Raw genomic sequence first — 16,278 nt, forward strand, 5'->3', positions numbered from 1 at the left:
TGGAGATCTGAGCAAGGTGTCCCTCAGATGGGATCAAGCGGCTTGGGAGAGAGAAGACATTTCAAACTGGAGACAGCCAGGAAAAAGCCTTGGCTGCGACCTTTATCCTCCAAAAGGAGCCTGGAGCCTGCTGGAGGTGGCTGTGGAAAGCAGGTGGGAAGAGGGATCATTCCAGTTCCGCAGACGTAAAACTGCTGGTTAACTGTACATGGATCTTGTATTTTGGAAAACAAGGCTGAAGTGAAAAGTGTCTGGCTTGTGGGGTGCAAGTTCCTTGTCATAGGAAAACCAAAGTGTTTGCCACTGGAAAAAAGGAATATTCACACACATCTGCCAAGCTCCTTTGCTTGAGGAGACCTAACATTAGTCCCCCAGAGCAGGGGAGGTGACTCACCAGCTACTTCCTTGACTACTATTATTTTCTTTCAGGCGCTGGCCACTCCACCTATTTCCTTTTCATTTTTCTTTTTTTTTTTTTTTTTTTCCATCAGTGAAAACTCTTGTTTGCATCTTTGGATTTGTGTGTGTGTGTGTGTGTGTACCAAAATTTAGTGTCCCAAAACAATTTGTTCTGCCTGTCGCCTTGGACAATCTATTTCTGGGAATAAGCTAAATATGGAAAAAATTTATACTCAAATGTGTTCATCACAGTGTTATTTTTAAGAGTTAAAAATTGAACATTACTCAAAGTCCAATAATAGGGGAATGGTTGAATAAAATGAAGGCAATATGCACAAAGGAATATTGTACAGTCATTAAAAAGTATGGACCTGGAAAAAAACAAGCTTCCTCCTCTCCTCTTAAGATAGAAATGGAGAGGAAAAGTCCCATCTGAATGGAAATTTCAATGCTTATTTTGAGTATAGGTGAGGGAACACAAGAGAGCACCAGGCAAGCAAGGGACTGTTTTCTCATACCCAACACCTAGAGACATGAATTGGAAGGAGCTAGAACATGAGGATTGAAGGAAAGAAACTATATATTACTCTGTAAAACTATGTGACTGTCATATAATATGTTGCAAAGAGTCTTGGAAATACAAGAGTGAAGGAATTCCATTTTTCTGCTTAGAAACTCTAAATACACTATTTCTGCAAATTATGGTTGTCCTTATGAGGTATGTGTTATGGTTAGGATATGAGGTGTTCCACAAAAGCTCATGTGTGAGATAACACAAGAATGTTCAGAGGTGAAATGCTTTGATTATGAGAGATGAAACCTGATCCAAGGATCAATCCACTGATATGGATTGGGTGGTAGCTGCAGGCAGGTAGGGTGGCTGAAGAGGTAGGTCATTGTGGACACAACTTTGGGTTTTATATTTTACCCCTGGTGAGTGCCACTCTCTTTCTGCTTCCTGGTGGCCATGTCCTGCATGTCCTGATCCACTTTCCTCTACCATGTCCTTCTGCCTTGATGTTTTTCTTTATCTCAGACCCAGAGCTATGGAATTGGCCACCTATGGACTAAGACCTCTAAAACCATGAGCCAAAATAAACTTTTCCTCCTTTAATTTTTCTTGTCAGGTCTTTTGGTCACAGCATTTGGTCATAAGTTGACCAAAATAGAAAATGGTACCAAGGAATGGGGTCATTGCTATGACTAACATGTGCTTCCGAAGCCTTTGGAGCTGGTTTTCGGGGGGAGGAACTTTGAAAAGTTTAGAGATGCAAACATAGAATGTTGTAAGTGTAACCTAATGGAGGATTCTGGTGGAAGCGCAGAAGACCCTAATGTCAATAGGACGGTGAACAGTAAAGACTGGGCTCCTGAGTGCTGCAGGACTGCAGCTCCTCTGGTCCTCCAGCCCTTGGCATGTCTGTTCAGGATGGGGTGACCTCACTAGCCACCCCTGGGACCAGGCCATCTAATGTGAAGAGACTACGTGAGTTGAAGGCTCCTTGAATATTGCCCGAGGACAATCTCCTCAAGTTTGCCAAGAAGTAAAAGATGTTATTACTGAAAGACAAATCAAGGTGTACAGAATTGGAGGAAGAAATTGAAGAACTCATATCACAACTTGCTGATGGAAGGAGTGATGATAATATTTTTAAAGTCTGCTCTATAGTCTTCCTGAAACTGGCCTTCGGTGCTGATGTTCTGAACTTCTACACTATTTTCCTGTCAGGTCCCTATTTACCTGGGTCTGTCATCATTCAGTTTCTGAGCTAGCCATCTCAGTTTGGTAGAGTACATTCTTCTGTAGTTTCCTAAGAATGAATGCTGAGGTTGGATTCATTCATTCAGAATGAATTTTCGTGATATCTTATATTTTAAAATATAAACTTTCATGTTTGATGGATAGCTCTAACTTGATAAGGAACTCTAATTTTTTCTACATCTATTTTATTTTTGCTTTCTTTTTTTGACGATATTGAAAAATTGTTATTTATTTGACGGGTAACTTCTGAATTAATATAAAGAAATGATGATAACTTGTGTATACACTAATTCAAAACATTTTTCACTAAGCACCAAGTAGAACAGTTTCCTATCTTTTTACCAAAAACACCTTTATCATTGAAAGACTGCTTCAAACTTAGTTTATTTAGGCTTTTAATCGAGACACTGAAAGCTGCCAATCAGAGCTTCTAACTAGCATGAGATGACCAGGTTAAACCCTTATGAATAAAAAACAACTTTTAAGTTTTGACCTATACATTCTACCTAGGGATATGCTGGCCTCGGGCTGGTCATCGCAGGTCACAGGTCCACAAGACAAACATCATCCTCACAGCACATAAACAAAATGAGTTGTTTTATACACACATACACACACACACATACATATATATGTATATATATACATGTATGTAATGTGTATATAGTGAGTACAAAGTGTGTAATGTGTACAAAGTGAGGACAAAGTATCGTGCAAAATACATGTTGTTTCTATTCAAAGGAAGTAATGCCTATTTCCCATGAGCATACAATGCAGCAAGGGGCACAGAAACAGACACCACTCACTAACCCACAAGACAGTGGAAGGAATAAAAGTCCTTTTGCCTTGGAACAGAGTGGAGGCTTCATGGACCAGGTGGCCTCCAGGCCAGACCAGGAATATGACTGGATATCGAAGCCCGTGGGGTGGGATCTTCAAGGTTGGAGAGGACAAAACGAACCAAGACACAGCCACAGACCTCCCGACTAGTCAGAAGACAGTGGAGTACAGGCTGAAGGGATGTGAGCTAAGAGAAGCATAAAACAGAGAACAGAAAATCTCCTCCAACAAGAGGGCAAATACCTTCCCCAGAGGAGCTATGTGCTCTCCTTAGAGGTGAAAGAGCCGAGGATCACTCTGCAGGTCACCTCCACCCCAAGGCCCTAGTCCCTGGGGGTCAAATTCATGAGCAAGAACCTTCCTTTGTGTAAACTGCCTTTTCTCCAAAAAGCAAAACAAAAACTAGCAAACAAAACAAAAATTCAAAAGAAAAAGAATTAGACCAAGCTTTGACCCCTCGTACTTCACCTGTGTGTCCCACTGCCATGCTAGAGACTGGGTCTGCTTTGTTACTCACATGGGTTCACTGTGGCAAGGCATCTAAGGTGTCATGCGTCTAATACAGCTCCCCTCCCAACAGGCCACACCCCACAACATGTGAACTTACCTAAACAAAAGGCAACGTCCACCTAAGGATCTATGTGATATTACTACACTAACAGCATATTGTAACCCTTTTTCTGACCCATTTACAAAATATCTGCCCTTTGTACCGCTATGGAAGCATTACAAACGTTGCATTAGATTCCTCTTCTTGAGGTCTTGAGACAGCAAATTTATTTCTCTATTATCATGAATGGGTAGTAATCGCAAAAGGCCTAAAACCAAACTCCTTCTCCCCTGAATCTGGAGTATTATAATTTTCCCCTCAGATAATAACAAACTAACAACTGGAAAACAAAAACTATATAAAAAAAAGTCATATAAAAAATTTAAAAACTAGCAAAAAACCAAGAAAGAATCTGTGTCATCAAACTAAGCCTAAACTTTGCTACAAAAAAACAAAACCTCGCTTGGTTCACCAAGCCAGAGGCATTTTATAAACTAATCAAGTAATTAACAGTTCATAAAAATTGGGGAAATTTTTAGGTGGAAACAAAATTAACACCAACTTATTCCCTGGCAAATAATTTTTCTAAAATGCCGTGTCCACACAGAGAGAGGTTTGGTGAAACTTGTCTGCAAGAGGCTACCTTGTAGGTCAGACCCCTCTCAGGTCTGCTTCAGAGGCGCAGGGATATTGGCAGAAGCCTTCTGCAGGTAGGCCAAGGAGCCCTGAGGGACTTGGCTGGCTCTCTGTGCTGCACACTGATGTCCTCCAGCACCCGCTGCCAATGCCTGAGCTTTGTCAAATACTTCTGCACCAGCGCATCTTTCCGCTGCAATTCATTCCTTAGTTCTGAGACGTTGATCACTTGCTCTGGTTTCTGGACAGACAACTGCAATCTTTTTTGTAGAAAAAAGCATTCTGGGCTGGGGAGATAGCTCAGCTGATAGAGTGCTTGCCTCGCAAGCGCAAGGCCCTGAGTTTGATCCCCAGTACCGCAAAAAAAAAAAAGAAAAAAAAAAAAAGCATTCTGTCTTGCAGGGTCTGGAAACTTCTGGATACACTGATCAACCTCAGTTCGAATTTCTGCCTTATAGGTGCCATTGACATAATCCTGACTCACGAGAGAAGCAAAGCAAGCCTCGAAGGACAGCTCCAACTCGTCCACCAAGGTGCTGCTAAAAGTTCTCAGCAGGCCAGGCGCTGCCTGGAGGAGGGAAACAGCCCGGGAGTCCCTGTGGGGGTGGCGGCCGACCTGGAGGCTGCCCGGAGAACATATGCCAGCGATGCGGCCATGTTTCTTGTTTTGCTTCCTTAACAGTTTTTTTTTTTTTTTTTTTTTTTTTTTTTTTAATAATTAGTATTGTTTCCCACAAGGTGTTCAGAGGGAGGCAGTCCAAGAGCAGATTTAGGGTCCCAGCGCTGTCTTCACAACACAGGCTTCCTTCCTCTATGTGCTTCTGATCTTCATCCTATCAACCTGGGAGATCAGGGTTTTAAGTGTTAGCTTTTATAGCATCCATGGGAAAGTCAGGAGAGGAAGAAACAGCTGTTCATAGGTTGAAGGAGACAGTCTGCAGAATATGCCACAGAACTTTTCGATATGCTCATCTAGAATTATATTTTCATTCCAGTTTTCCATTTTGCCTGAGAAATGTCATTGACTTTTTAACTTTTCCACCGTTGTATTTGTAGGACCCCCCAAAAGGAAGACCCTTACTCGAGTCTCAGGATGGCGCGCTCCAGGAAACACGAGAGACCGGCTTGATGCAAAAGCACGAGGCACTTTAACAACGGAGCTCTGGGCCAACGCGTATCTCACGCAGGAGATAGAGGAGTTGACCCCGAGGCTCAGAAATCAGGGGTTTATATAGGAAAAGTTAGGGAGTTTGGCGCGGGTACACATAATTGGCTGATTCAAACATAAGCGGGCACATGACTACATTGATTACATCAGCAAGTATTACGTGCAAATTGACATTCCAGCAATGTGGTAGGGCAGTTTATTTTGGTTAGCAGGGGTCAAGTTAACCTTAAAGAAAAGGGAAGAAGGGGGAAAGTGGGTGACACCAGATGGTCCACGGCCTTGTGGAGATTGTTTATCCTCCATGGCCAGTTAGTTTTTGATGTTTTGGCAGTCTTATTTTAGGCTTGTTTAGGTATGTTCAGGCCTCAGGCCTGTCCCTCTTTGTTTCTTTTCCTAAGTTCATTTGCTAGACTACAGATTCTGTGCTTTAATTATGGGCACTTAAATTTTAACTCCTTCAGTATTGACATTTCTATTTTGGGTTTTTAATGTTTAATGTCAAAGAACTCGTTCTTGACATCAGAATATTCTTTTTTCATACGTCTCATCTGAAGATTGACCATGTTCTTTCTGAAGAAATAAATTTGTGCTGTCTTAAGATTTAAAAAAAAAAAAAAAAAAAAAAAAAAAAAAAAAAACAAAAAACTGGCTTCAGTGAGGTTTCAGGGGAGGACTGTTCTGGAAACTGAACCAGAGCTCATTCATGGTAGATTCAGGCAAAAAAAAAAAAAAAAAAATTGTTTACATTTTGCCCATGTCCTGAGACCTCTGTGAGGCTAAATTCAAAGGTGATGTGCTAATTAAACTGGCAGAGGAAACTTCAAGTCAGCACACCATTCAGGAAGTAGCATGGATATTGTTCACAGCTTTAAGCTAAGTTTACTATGAAAATCAGGGGAAGAAAGTAGAGCAGAAAGATTTGAAAAACTTGCAGTTTGACTGGAAAAGTGGGAGTGAAACTGAGTGTGGTTGTTAAAGAGATTGCAGCCACTAAAAACACTCAAAGTACTTTACCCAGAAACAATAGGAAAGATGGCTCAAGGGCATCTCAGAAATTGGCAAGACCACAACCATCTCAGGCTCAAGGACGTAAGAATAAAAAGTTCTGTGAGAAGAGACCATGGACGCACCCTTCTCACCTGGGGCAGGGAGAGCCTCAGAAGTTATTTGATTGTGCTCAGTTGCTCAGGCATTCAGAGGCTGCTGTAACCTGAGAGGCAGGCTACTGCTCAAGATGGTAGTAGACTTTGGTGTCAACCACATGGTGCTGGTTCTGCAGGAATCCAGGATGCCAGAGTGAGGGGGTCATGGAGGTTTTCACCAAGATTTCAAAGGAAGGCCTAGGAGACCAGGTGAAGTGTAGCAGCGTCAGAGTCCTTGTGGGTGCCCTTGAGAGGGTGATGTGTGAAGATGTGAGAAGGAAGCCAAAACTGCAGTGGAGACCCCCAAGCTTAAGAGTTGTCAAGGAAAGCTACAGGAATCCAGCAAGATCAAGCCTAGAGAGAGGCCATGTGAGCTGCAACCAGCAAGGCCGCAGGGGAAGAGCTAAGCAAGCCCTTTGGAGAGAACATCACAGTGCCGTGTGCCCCAGATGCTAGACACAGAACATAGGACTTGTTTGCCTAACTGGATACCGGTCTTGCTTTGGTCCCATTCCTTCTTTCTATGTCCCTATTTCTCCCTTGTGGAATGGACATGTTTGCTCTGTGCCATTATGTATTAAATATATGTAACTTGTTTTTGATCTTTACAGGGGAAAAGAGCTAAAAGTTTGTCTTGAGTCTCAGAAGAGATTTTTAAAATATTTTTTTAGTCATTGATGGACCTTTATTTTTTTTTAATTTATTTACATGTGGTGCTGAGAATCTAACCCAGTGCTTCACACATGCTAGGCAAGCACTCTGCCACTGAGTAACAACCCCTGCCTGCTCAGATGAGATTTTTGACTTGGAATTTTTGGTAATGCTAGAACTGTTAATAATATGGGAACTCTTCAAAATGGACTAAATTTATTTTGGATTATGAGATGCACATGAACTTTCAGGGGCCAGGGCTGGAATGTTATGGTTTAGATATATGGTGTCCCCAAAAAACTCATGTGTGAGACAATGCAAGAACATTTACAAGAGTTGTAACCTAACCGGTGGATTAATCCACTGATATGAATTAACCAGGTGGTAACTGTAGGCAGATATATTGTGGATGAAGGAGGTAGGTCACTGGGGCCTACCTTTGGGATACATATATTGTCCCTGGTGAGTGGAGCTCTGGTTCCTCCTGGTGGCTATGTCCTGAGCCACTTTCCTCCACCACACCCTTTTGCCACCATATTCAGCCTCTCCTCAGGCCCAGAGCATGTCGGTCATCCATGAACTGAGACTTCTGAAACCATGAGCCAAAATAAACTCTTCCTCTTCTAATTGTTCTTGTCAGGTCTTTTGGTCACAGTAACAAAAAACTGAGTAGAACAGGGACCAGGTTTCAAGGTCCCACCCCACTGGAATTGCACTATGGGATGGAGTTCCAGAGCTCTCTCCTCCCAGGATCCCTGGAATTGGGTGGGGGCACCAACCATGAGGGAGCATCCTGTTGAGGGTCCTGGAAAATCAGCCTGACCAAATAACTCAAGGCAGAAATGGACTTTCTTCTTCCCTCCCCTGGACCCGTCCTCCTCTGGTGTTTTCCTTCCCTCCTTCCACAGACAGTTTTCCTCCACAGGTGGGAGACACCACAAGCACCTTCAGATTTACTTCAGTTCCTTCTGACAAATTTAGACTTCCAGGGTGCTTGTCTTTCTTTGTGTCCAGATACATAAAAATCGCAGGGGAGGATTCTGGCCCCCCTTGAGTCACACACCCAGCTTTTGGACCAACCACTATGGGTAAGAGGACTGGCATCTCCATCCGTGAGTCAAGGGTGGGGTGAAATCAGCAGCCCCCCAGAATCACATATTTGGAGTAGAGGAGGAGCAGATGCCTAAAGTTAGGAGGAATACCCTTACCGAGACAGAGGGAGAGAGGGAGAGAGGGAGGGGGAGAGAGAGAGAGAGAGAGCAATTCCTTCCCCCTGAGCTATGAAATAAAGTCATATTTATTTAACACCCAGTTTTGATTTCCAGTCAACCCCATCCCTAATCCAAACAACACTTGGTGAAAATTAGAAAAATTAACTCCTTCCCTGAGACATGGCACTACTATCTGCCTGAAAATCATCATGTTAAATACTAATCTATAGTGACCTCAAATGTGCCCAGGGTAGTACAACCCATATAACCAAATGTGGCAAGCCCGCCCACTCATGTGTACTAATGCCCTGCAGCCACTTCAAGCCTTTATTGAAGAACATTTTACTCTATAGAACTTTGGACCTAGGCAAGGCAGAGAGCAAAGAGGCAGAGCCATAAGTGGACATGGCAGCTGACTCCCACCCACTTCCAGTGCCCACAGGCAGGGTTCAGTGTCTATCAAGGGGATGGTGACCAGTTCCCAGGCAGCGACCAGCAGCAAAGTGAACAGAAGCCCCAGCAGGGCTTGAAGTGAAGAGAGGGACCCGAAGGAAAGCCTTGGGGAGACAGTTTGGACAGGATTAGGAAGAAATGCATGCTTTTCCTTCGTGCTAGAAGAGAAGGATGCAAGAAGGGCTGGCGGGGGGGGGGGGGGGGACATCCAGGTTACATTCACAATAAAGCTAAGGGAACTGCTTATTGAAAAGGCCAGCAAGCAGGATAAAGAACCCTGTGTGGAGGACGCCAGCACTCACACCCCACCTAGGTTTAGAAAACCCATCTCTCAGGGTGTAGGTGACTCTCCACAGGGGCCCATGGTGGCCCCTGGGCAGGACCTGAGATGTGGGAAGTCCCAGGCTCAGTAAAAAGTGCTCCAGCCACAGCCAAGCCTGGCCCCCAAGGAGGGTCAAGACTACATCCAGAGAGTGTGAGCAGAGTGGCTGGGAGGACCGGGCCTAACCCTGGAGCTAAGGGTGGCTGCTCACCCGGCCACCCTGAGCCCCTCTGAAAGGGCACTGTACAGGGCGCACTGGCCGGAGGCCTGAGGCAGCAGCCAGAGCTCTGGGCTGCCAGAAAAGACAGAGGCGGGACGTGCTCCACACTGACAACTCTGACCGCGTGGGGAGAACGGGAAGGCCCGAGGGGCCAGGACTCTAGAGTCACTCCTCCCGCAGTCCTCTGCAGAAGCCCGGGAGCCAGTGGTGAGCTGGGGCACTTCCCAGAAGCTCCACTAGGGGTCATCGCAGCCCCAGAGTGGGTGGGGGCACTGTGCCAACTCCCCCGCCTTCCACCACACTGTCTCCCCAGGCTCTGGGGGACAGATGTCTAGCAAGTGGGGTGGGGTGGAGGAGGCAGAAAAAGGCCCCTTGAGACCACTGGGTGGTCTGGCTAAACGGATGGCTGTGTGTGTGTGCACGTGCGTGTGCCCGCATGTGTGTGGGTGTGCAGACAGGCGTACACTCAATACAAATCTAGTGAGCATGGTGAGTGGCCCGGTGTTCATATGAACCGGAGCATGTATTTGGGCACAGACCACTGCTCAGAGAAGTCACGTGTGAAAATACAGGACCGCACCAACCAAATACCCACTGGATCAAATCCTTTGTCCATGATAGGCGGCATCTGTTTGGGCATGAGTGTGCCCCTGAGCACACACGGCTAAGTGTGCACAAGCATGTACTTATGCACCAGCCCCATACGAGCCTGGGAGTGTGTTTGTCCAAGTGAGTTGAAGGTGTGTGTGTGAAGGCGTGTGACAGTAGTGGAAAGGTTTGTATAGATTATGAAAGGGGGCTCATGCTGGGAGGGCAGCATTTGTGTGTGGCAGAAGCATGTGTGAGTGTGCTCCACTGTTGTGTGAGCGTGCAAGTGTGTGAGCCAGCCTGAGCCACAGGCACGCTCCTGGGAGTGAGTGTGAAAGGAGATTCGAGTGTGAAAACGAGCCCAGTGTGTCGAGGTCGGGAGAGGACCTGGGCATGTGGGCTCGCACTGTGCCCCCATGTGTGTGCGTGTGCATGAGTGGGCGAGTGTGCGCAGCCTGTCACTCCCAGGTCAGGCAGGCCCCAGAGCCCGGGCGCTCCCCGGCTGAGCCCACAGCACACCCGCCAGGGAAGTGTGGCCGAGGCTCCCACCTGAAGATTGGCCCAGTCCTCAGGTTTCACTCATGACCCTGTGACATCAGCGGCAGCAGCTGTCCCCGTCGGCCCGGCCCCCCAGCCAAGTCCCCCAGAGTTCCAGCCCCAGCCCGAGGTGGGCACGACGCTGCGGGCTTGTCAGTCGCCGCTCCGCTTCCGTCCAACAGTGAGTACCGTGCCCCTCCACTCCACCCCAGCTGGGTACCCCAGCGCGGGCCACCCCAAGAGACAGGCCACCCTGGCCTCGGCCCCAGTCTGGCTCCAAGAAAGTCACCACTTTGCTCTGGCACCGCTGACCTCCTGCCCACACCAGGCTCTGCTGCCTGTGCCCGGGTCCCGTTCTGCCCAGCTGCTCTCCTTCTACCTTGACCCTTTCTTTGTCCCCAAACTTGCCTCTGTCCTGTCATTGGTTCTCTCTGCCCTTGCCTGGCTGGCTTTCTTCACTCTCACTCAGCAAAGGTCCTCGCTCTGGTGACAAAGACCCCGAGGCTAAAGCTTGGCTCTGGACAGGCACGGAGTGACCCAAGGGACAGGGACTAGGCTTCAGTTTCTTCTGAAGAGAGTAGGAGATCAAAACGGGCTCTGCTGAGTCCGTTTGCAGGGGCTCAGAAGCAGGGTGGCGGGAGAGCGTCAGGAGGCCGGGTGGGGGTGGCGGCGGCTCCTTTGCTTCGCTGAAACAGGAATCTGTGAGATGCCAGCGGAGGACACATCCCAGGCTGTGCCGCCAGCCCCGGTCTGGGCTCTGCCCACCGTCCCCGCCCTCCTCCAGCCCACTCAGCTCTGGGGCTTTTTTCCTGAAGAAACTGAGCCCCAGGAAGAGGAGGGGACCAAAGGGGAGGCAGGAAGATGGGGCCATAGCACCCAGGGGTCTCTGAGGGGCTAGGAGAGTCTTGGGGGGATTCAGGAAGGTATGCGGTACTCCAGCGTGGGGTGGGGGGCAGTGCCTGGCAGGCTGCAGCCCCTCCCTCCACTGGCAGAGCAGGGCACTGGGGTGGCAGCAGGCAGTGGTTGGTGGAGAGGGTGGAAGGGTCTGAGCAGATTTGGGGTGCAGTTTGGAAGTGCAGGGAGCTGAAGAGTGCCGGGGTGCAAGCGTTGCTGCTTGCCAGGAGCCACTTGCATGAAGGATCAGGAAATCCAGAGGGCGGCTAGAGGCTTTTGAAGAATTACTTTGTGTGAGTGGGAGACGCAAGCCCCTCCCCCACTCCATGGCCCTGTCACATCCCCATGTCCAGTCACCTCACCCCCTGCTGGGGCCTGGGGTCCAAGCAGGGGGCCAGGTTAAGTCTGAGGGTGCTATGGGAGGGGACACTCCAGGTGGGGACCCTAGACATGTCCCCCTGTACCCATGCTTCCTGCAGTAGGCACCTGCACAAAAATAAACTGACCCCAGAGCCTGGGAGGGCTAGAGGTGGAAGGTGCTTTGGAGGCCATTTAACTCAGCCATAGCGATAAGCCAGGTGGGGGCCAGTAGCCAGTCTGGAGAAAGGGGAACGAGCTGAACTCCACAGAGGTGGGGCGGCGTCAAGAATTACAGTTGCCATCACTCATCTGTGACTGAGGCAGTGGGTGATTATGTCCCAGGTGTCTGACCTGGGCTAAGGAGACCCCAGTAGTGGCAGGAGTCAGGTGTACAGGGTAGACATGGAAGGAAGGGAAGGCTGGCCTTCCTAGACCCTTAAGATTCTTCTGGCATCATCCCCAAGTCCCCTAGTCATGGCCAACATCCTCACCCTGTGTGGCAGGGGTGTGAGGTCACTGCACAAGTGTATGGAGCCACATCACCTGAGTGGGACAAGGTTGAAGGCTAGACATACGCAAGGGTGTTTGGAACCTACCATTCAGGCAGGGCGTCCAGGCAAAGGGGAGCCCACGCAGGGCCCAGGCCACATGGGACACAGGCCCCAGGCCCTGCCACCAGGGCTCCTCAGCAACCCACCCCAGTTCTACCCCAGGCATCCCTCTAGGGATTGTTCAAGGATCTTAGGTAGTTTGGGGAAGGTAAATGAGGTCCTTCCTGGGCAGCCCCGGTCCAGCATGGTCCTGCTCATGATTTCTGGTTGGAAACCAGTTGGGATGGGGGCTCAGGACCAAGGGTCACCTCCCCAGTTCAAGGCTGACCTGTTCAGCTGGCTTCCCTCACCAGGGTCTCTGTCCTGTCCCAGGCCAGGCCTAGGGAACCCTGAGATGGATGCCAAAGTCTTGATTCTCAGATGTCGGGTGGTTCTGACCAGGTCCTTGCCTTTGGGGGCAACTCTGGCCACCAGAACAGGGAGGAACTAGGGACAATGGCAAGGAGGAGTTGGAATAATGTAGGAAGAAGACTCCAGGAGGCAGAGCCAGAGGAGGAAAGGGACTGGAACTCAGAGAGTAGTGAGTGAGGCACTCTGCGGGTAAAAAACCTGACCCCAAGGCCTCAGGGACCAGATGGGAGAGGGGAGTGGGTGGGGGACCATGGGTGTCACTGGCCACTTCACAGGCTATTCAAACTGTCATTTTCTTGACCCCTCTTACAGGAGGCACACAGGCTCAGAGGGGTCATGTTACTTACCTGGAGCTCATGGCTAAAGCCCCCCAAGCTCTGTCCACAGCAGCCAAAGGCCCTGCTCCTTGGGGTGGAAGCTAACTCTGGGCAGGGCTGGCTGGGGACAGAGCTCACTCCTGAGACCCAGGGCAGTGGGTAGTCAGGGGCAGCCCAAGGGCTGGGGCAGGTGCTGGGGTTCTAAACAATTCTGGTGATTTCCGCAGGGTCCCCAGTCCAGCACTGGTGGGGACAGACCCGCTCTCCCTGTGGCTCCATCCCAAGATGCTAATTGGGGCTGGGGGACCTGGGTTGCCTTAGCCTCCACCACCCCTGCCCGGCCTTTCACGGGTGCCGGCTCCATTTTGCCTCATCAGCAATGGCTATTTTTATTCCCTGCCGTTTTCAGTCAACAGCCCGTGTTGGGGGGTGGAGTGGCAGGAGGAATGAGGGGCTCCAGGAGCCAAAGGGCAGCAGGGTGGGAGGCAGGGTGACCACAGCCCCTCTCAGGGCTCTCTGCCAGGAGCCCTAGCATAGTAGGAAAGGGGGAAGCCCCAGTAGTCCCCACTCTGCTTCTGAACTGGTTTGCAAAACTTGGCACCCTCACCCACCCCAAAGGTGCTAGAAGGTCATGGTCCAGTTTAGACAGGGGTAGACCATACAGCCTAGTAGTAAGAGCCAGTCAGAGCCAGGTGTGGTGGCCCACATCTGTAATCCCAGCAGCTCGGGAGGCTGAGGCCGGAGGATGGTGAGTTCAAAGCCAGCCTCAGCAAAAGTGAGGTGCTAAGCAACTCAGAGAGATCCTGTCTCTAAATAAAATACAAAATAGGGGCTTGAGATGTGGCTCAATGGTTGAGTGTCCCTTAGTTCAATCCCCACCCCCACCCCCCCAAAAAAAAAGTCAGTCAGGGTCTCTTCCAAGAGGGTTGGCCTGATAATCCCAGTTTACTACATCATGTTCATCTGGCAAGTCACCTCCTTCTCCATGCCTCAGTTTCCTCATCTGTCAAATGGGGTGATAACAGAATCATGGGGAGGATTAAATGCTTGGCATGTAGTCAGCTCTACGTATCCACTCACTAATAGCATTGTGGCTTGGTAATAGCCAATAGGCTGTTGGGCCTGGAAAGAAAAACACCTTGTGTGGATGAGAGAAGTTAGGTCTTACACAGTTCTTGACCCCCTTCAGAGCTGGGGGTGGCAGGGAAAGGTGTTTTCTTCCTGTCTGATTTCCCTGGGGCAAGTCTTTTATAAATTAGGCAGCATACTCCCTCCCTTGCAGCCTGAGGTCTGCAGAGGTTGCTGGAAGCAGACCAGCAGGGCAGAGACCCAGGCTCACCTCTTGGTGATATCTGCCATTGACTCTTGTCTTCTTGAGGTTTGCAAGTTCTTGGTCAGCCTGATTTTGGAGAAGGCTCTTCAAAGAGGAGGGCAAGAAACCTCCCTGGAAGAGTTTCTGGGTTGGCTAGGCCCTCCAGCTAGCCCTGGCGCTGGCTGAGGGTCAGGGTGGCGCTGTCAGAGGAGAGGGCCGCCTGTCAGCCTTCCCTGGGAATTTCAGCATAGCTGGAGGCCCAGTGACCATGACCCCAACTTCCAGTGGTGTCTCAGCAGGAAGGGCTGAGCTCCATGCCTCCCCCTGATGGGGTGGGTGAAGGGGAAGGGGAGCCAGGTGGGCCATGATGTTCTCCTGCTCTGGGAGGAGCAGAGTGGCAGGGTATGGTGAGGATACTGTCAGGAGGCACGGGCAGGAGAGGGGAGGCAGCTGCGTCCAAGGCAGACCTTGGGCATGCCTGGGGAAGGGGATGTGTGCACACCTCTGTTTGGGAGGGGCACCCATGCTATCCAGGTCACTGTGCTGGGGACTCCTTAGAAAGATCTGAGGCAACAGAGGGCAAGGAGCCCCAGGCCTGGGTGGAACAAATCAGCCTCCTCATCCCTTCCAGCAGCTGGGAAATGCCTCTTAGAGCTGATGAGTGAGTGAGTGAGTGTGTGTGCGAGCGGCTGGTCTATAGTGGAGGTTGGGGGAGGGTGCGTATGCCAATCGGTTGATGCCAATAAAAACCATACCTTGAGGAAGGTTTTTTATCAAACTACTGACCTCTGTGCCACCCACCCTCCCACCTCAGCTGCCAACGCAAAGCCCCAGGAGACCTAAATACAGTCCTGCCGGGATCTGCTGGATGCCCACCAGAATCCACACCTTTCAGGAGCTTGGCTCAAGGACTCTGGCCTGCCCTTTGAAGAAGACAGTTGGGCCAGGGCCAGGTCAGCCCAGGGCAATGCCTGTGCTGGAGGAGGGCAGCCATGCCCAGTCCTGTTCCCCAAACGATTGGAGGGAGGCCATGTTTGTAGTTAACAGGCACGCGGGTTTGGCGGGAGAGAGAGCTGTGTTCAAATCCTGGCTCTGTCACTTGGTAGCAGGGTTGACAAAAGTGAAACGCTGGGAAGAGGGCATGGACACCGTGAGCACCACATGAATGTGTCCCCCATTGCTTTTTGTCAGAAGATATTTCTTTGTGGGCTTGTGCACATCAGAAGTATGAGTAGATGTGCTGAGATTTGAGGACTGGAGGAACCAACCCTCCTACTCCAAGGAGACTTTCCCAAGTTGACGGAAGCCTGAAATTCCACACTCGAGAGAAATTCCTTTGACTTAAGGCTCAGACCTGGGAGGGAAAACCTCCCCTGGAGCCTTGCTTCCAAGGAGAAAACCTTCCAGGGCAGACAGATGAGCTGTGAGGGAGGTAGCAGCACGGATCACAGAGCACAAAACACCAACATAGCCCCATAGTAGGATTTTATTTCATAGGGTCCTGAGCCAACCGGAAGCCCTCTGTGTAGAGGGAAAGGGTCAGGCTGAGGAGCAGAGGCAGAAGGTTGGGGGAACCGCCCAATGTTCCTGAAGAGCCCTTGGAAATCAGCAGGAAAGGGACTGACCGTGGAGAGAGGGTCCTCAATATATCCCTGAACAGGAAGTCAGCCCTGGCACACAATGAGTGCAAAATAAGTGTGGCTACCTCTACCATTCTTAGTTCTTAAGTAGAACGATTATCAGACTGGTCATATCACATGACTGGGGGAAAAAAAGAGGCTTGTTCTGACCCACTGAGCCCCAATCAGCAATCAGCATTAGCTGCCCCCTCTGGCTCAGGAGCCTTCCCCCACCTGACCCCGATTGGTTTCCAGAATTCTCAGGGCCCCTGAGCATCCAGGGGTTTCCGCTCTAGGCTCCCAGCTGCAGGCTGCCCTCCAAAGGCCCCTTGGAA

The 16,278-nt window shown here is 49.6% G+C and overlaps 1 protein-coding gene and 1 pseudogene across 2 annotated transcripts in view; one reads left to right on the forward strand and one right to left on the reverse strand.

Annotated features, from left to right (window-relative positions):
• Positions 1-2,913: 2,913 nt before the first annotated feature.
• Positions 2,914-4,844, reverse strand: LOC306655667 (mediator of RNA polymerase II transcription subunit 28-like; annotated as a pseudogene). The gene is made up of 2 exons: positions 4,571-4,844; positions 2,914-4,474 (listed from the first exon to the last, which is right to left on the reverse strand). The product of its transcript is annotated as a mediator of RNA polymerase II transcription subunit 28-like (transcript).
• A 5,720-nt stretch (positions 4,845-10,564) lies between these two features.
• SCN4A (sodium voltage-gated channel alpha subunit 4) overlaps positions 10,565-16,278 on the forward strand; it is a 42,322-nt gene continuing 36,608 nt past the window's right edge. The window contains 1 exon segment of the mRNA XM_079130324.1: positions 10,565-10,660. The gene's annotated coding sequence lies outside the window, so the exon portion shown is untranslated.

This window comes from Sciurus vulgaris (genome assembly GCF_902686455.1).
Source record: "Sciurus vulgaris genome assembly, chromosome: 3".
NCBI classification, from domain to species: Eukaryota; Metazoa; Chordata; class Mammalia; order Rodentia; family Sciuridae; genus Sciurus; species Sciurus vulgaris.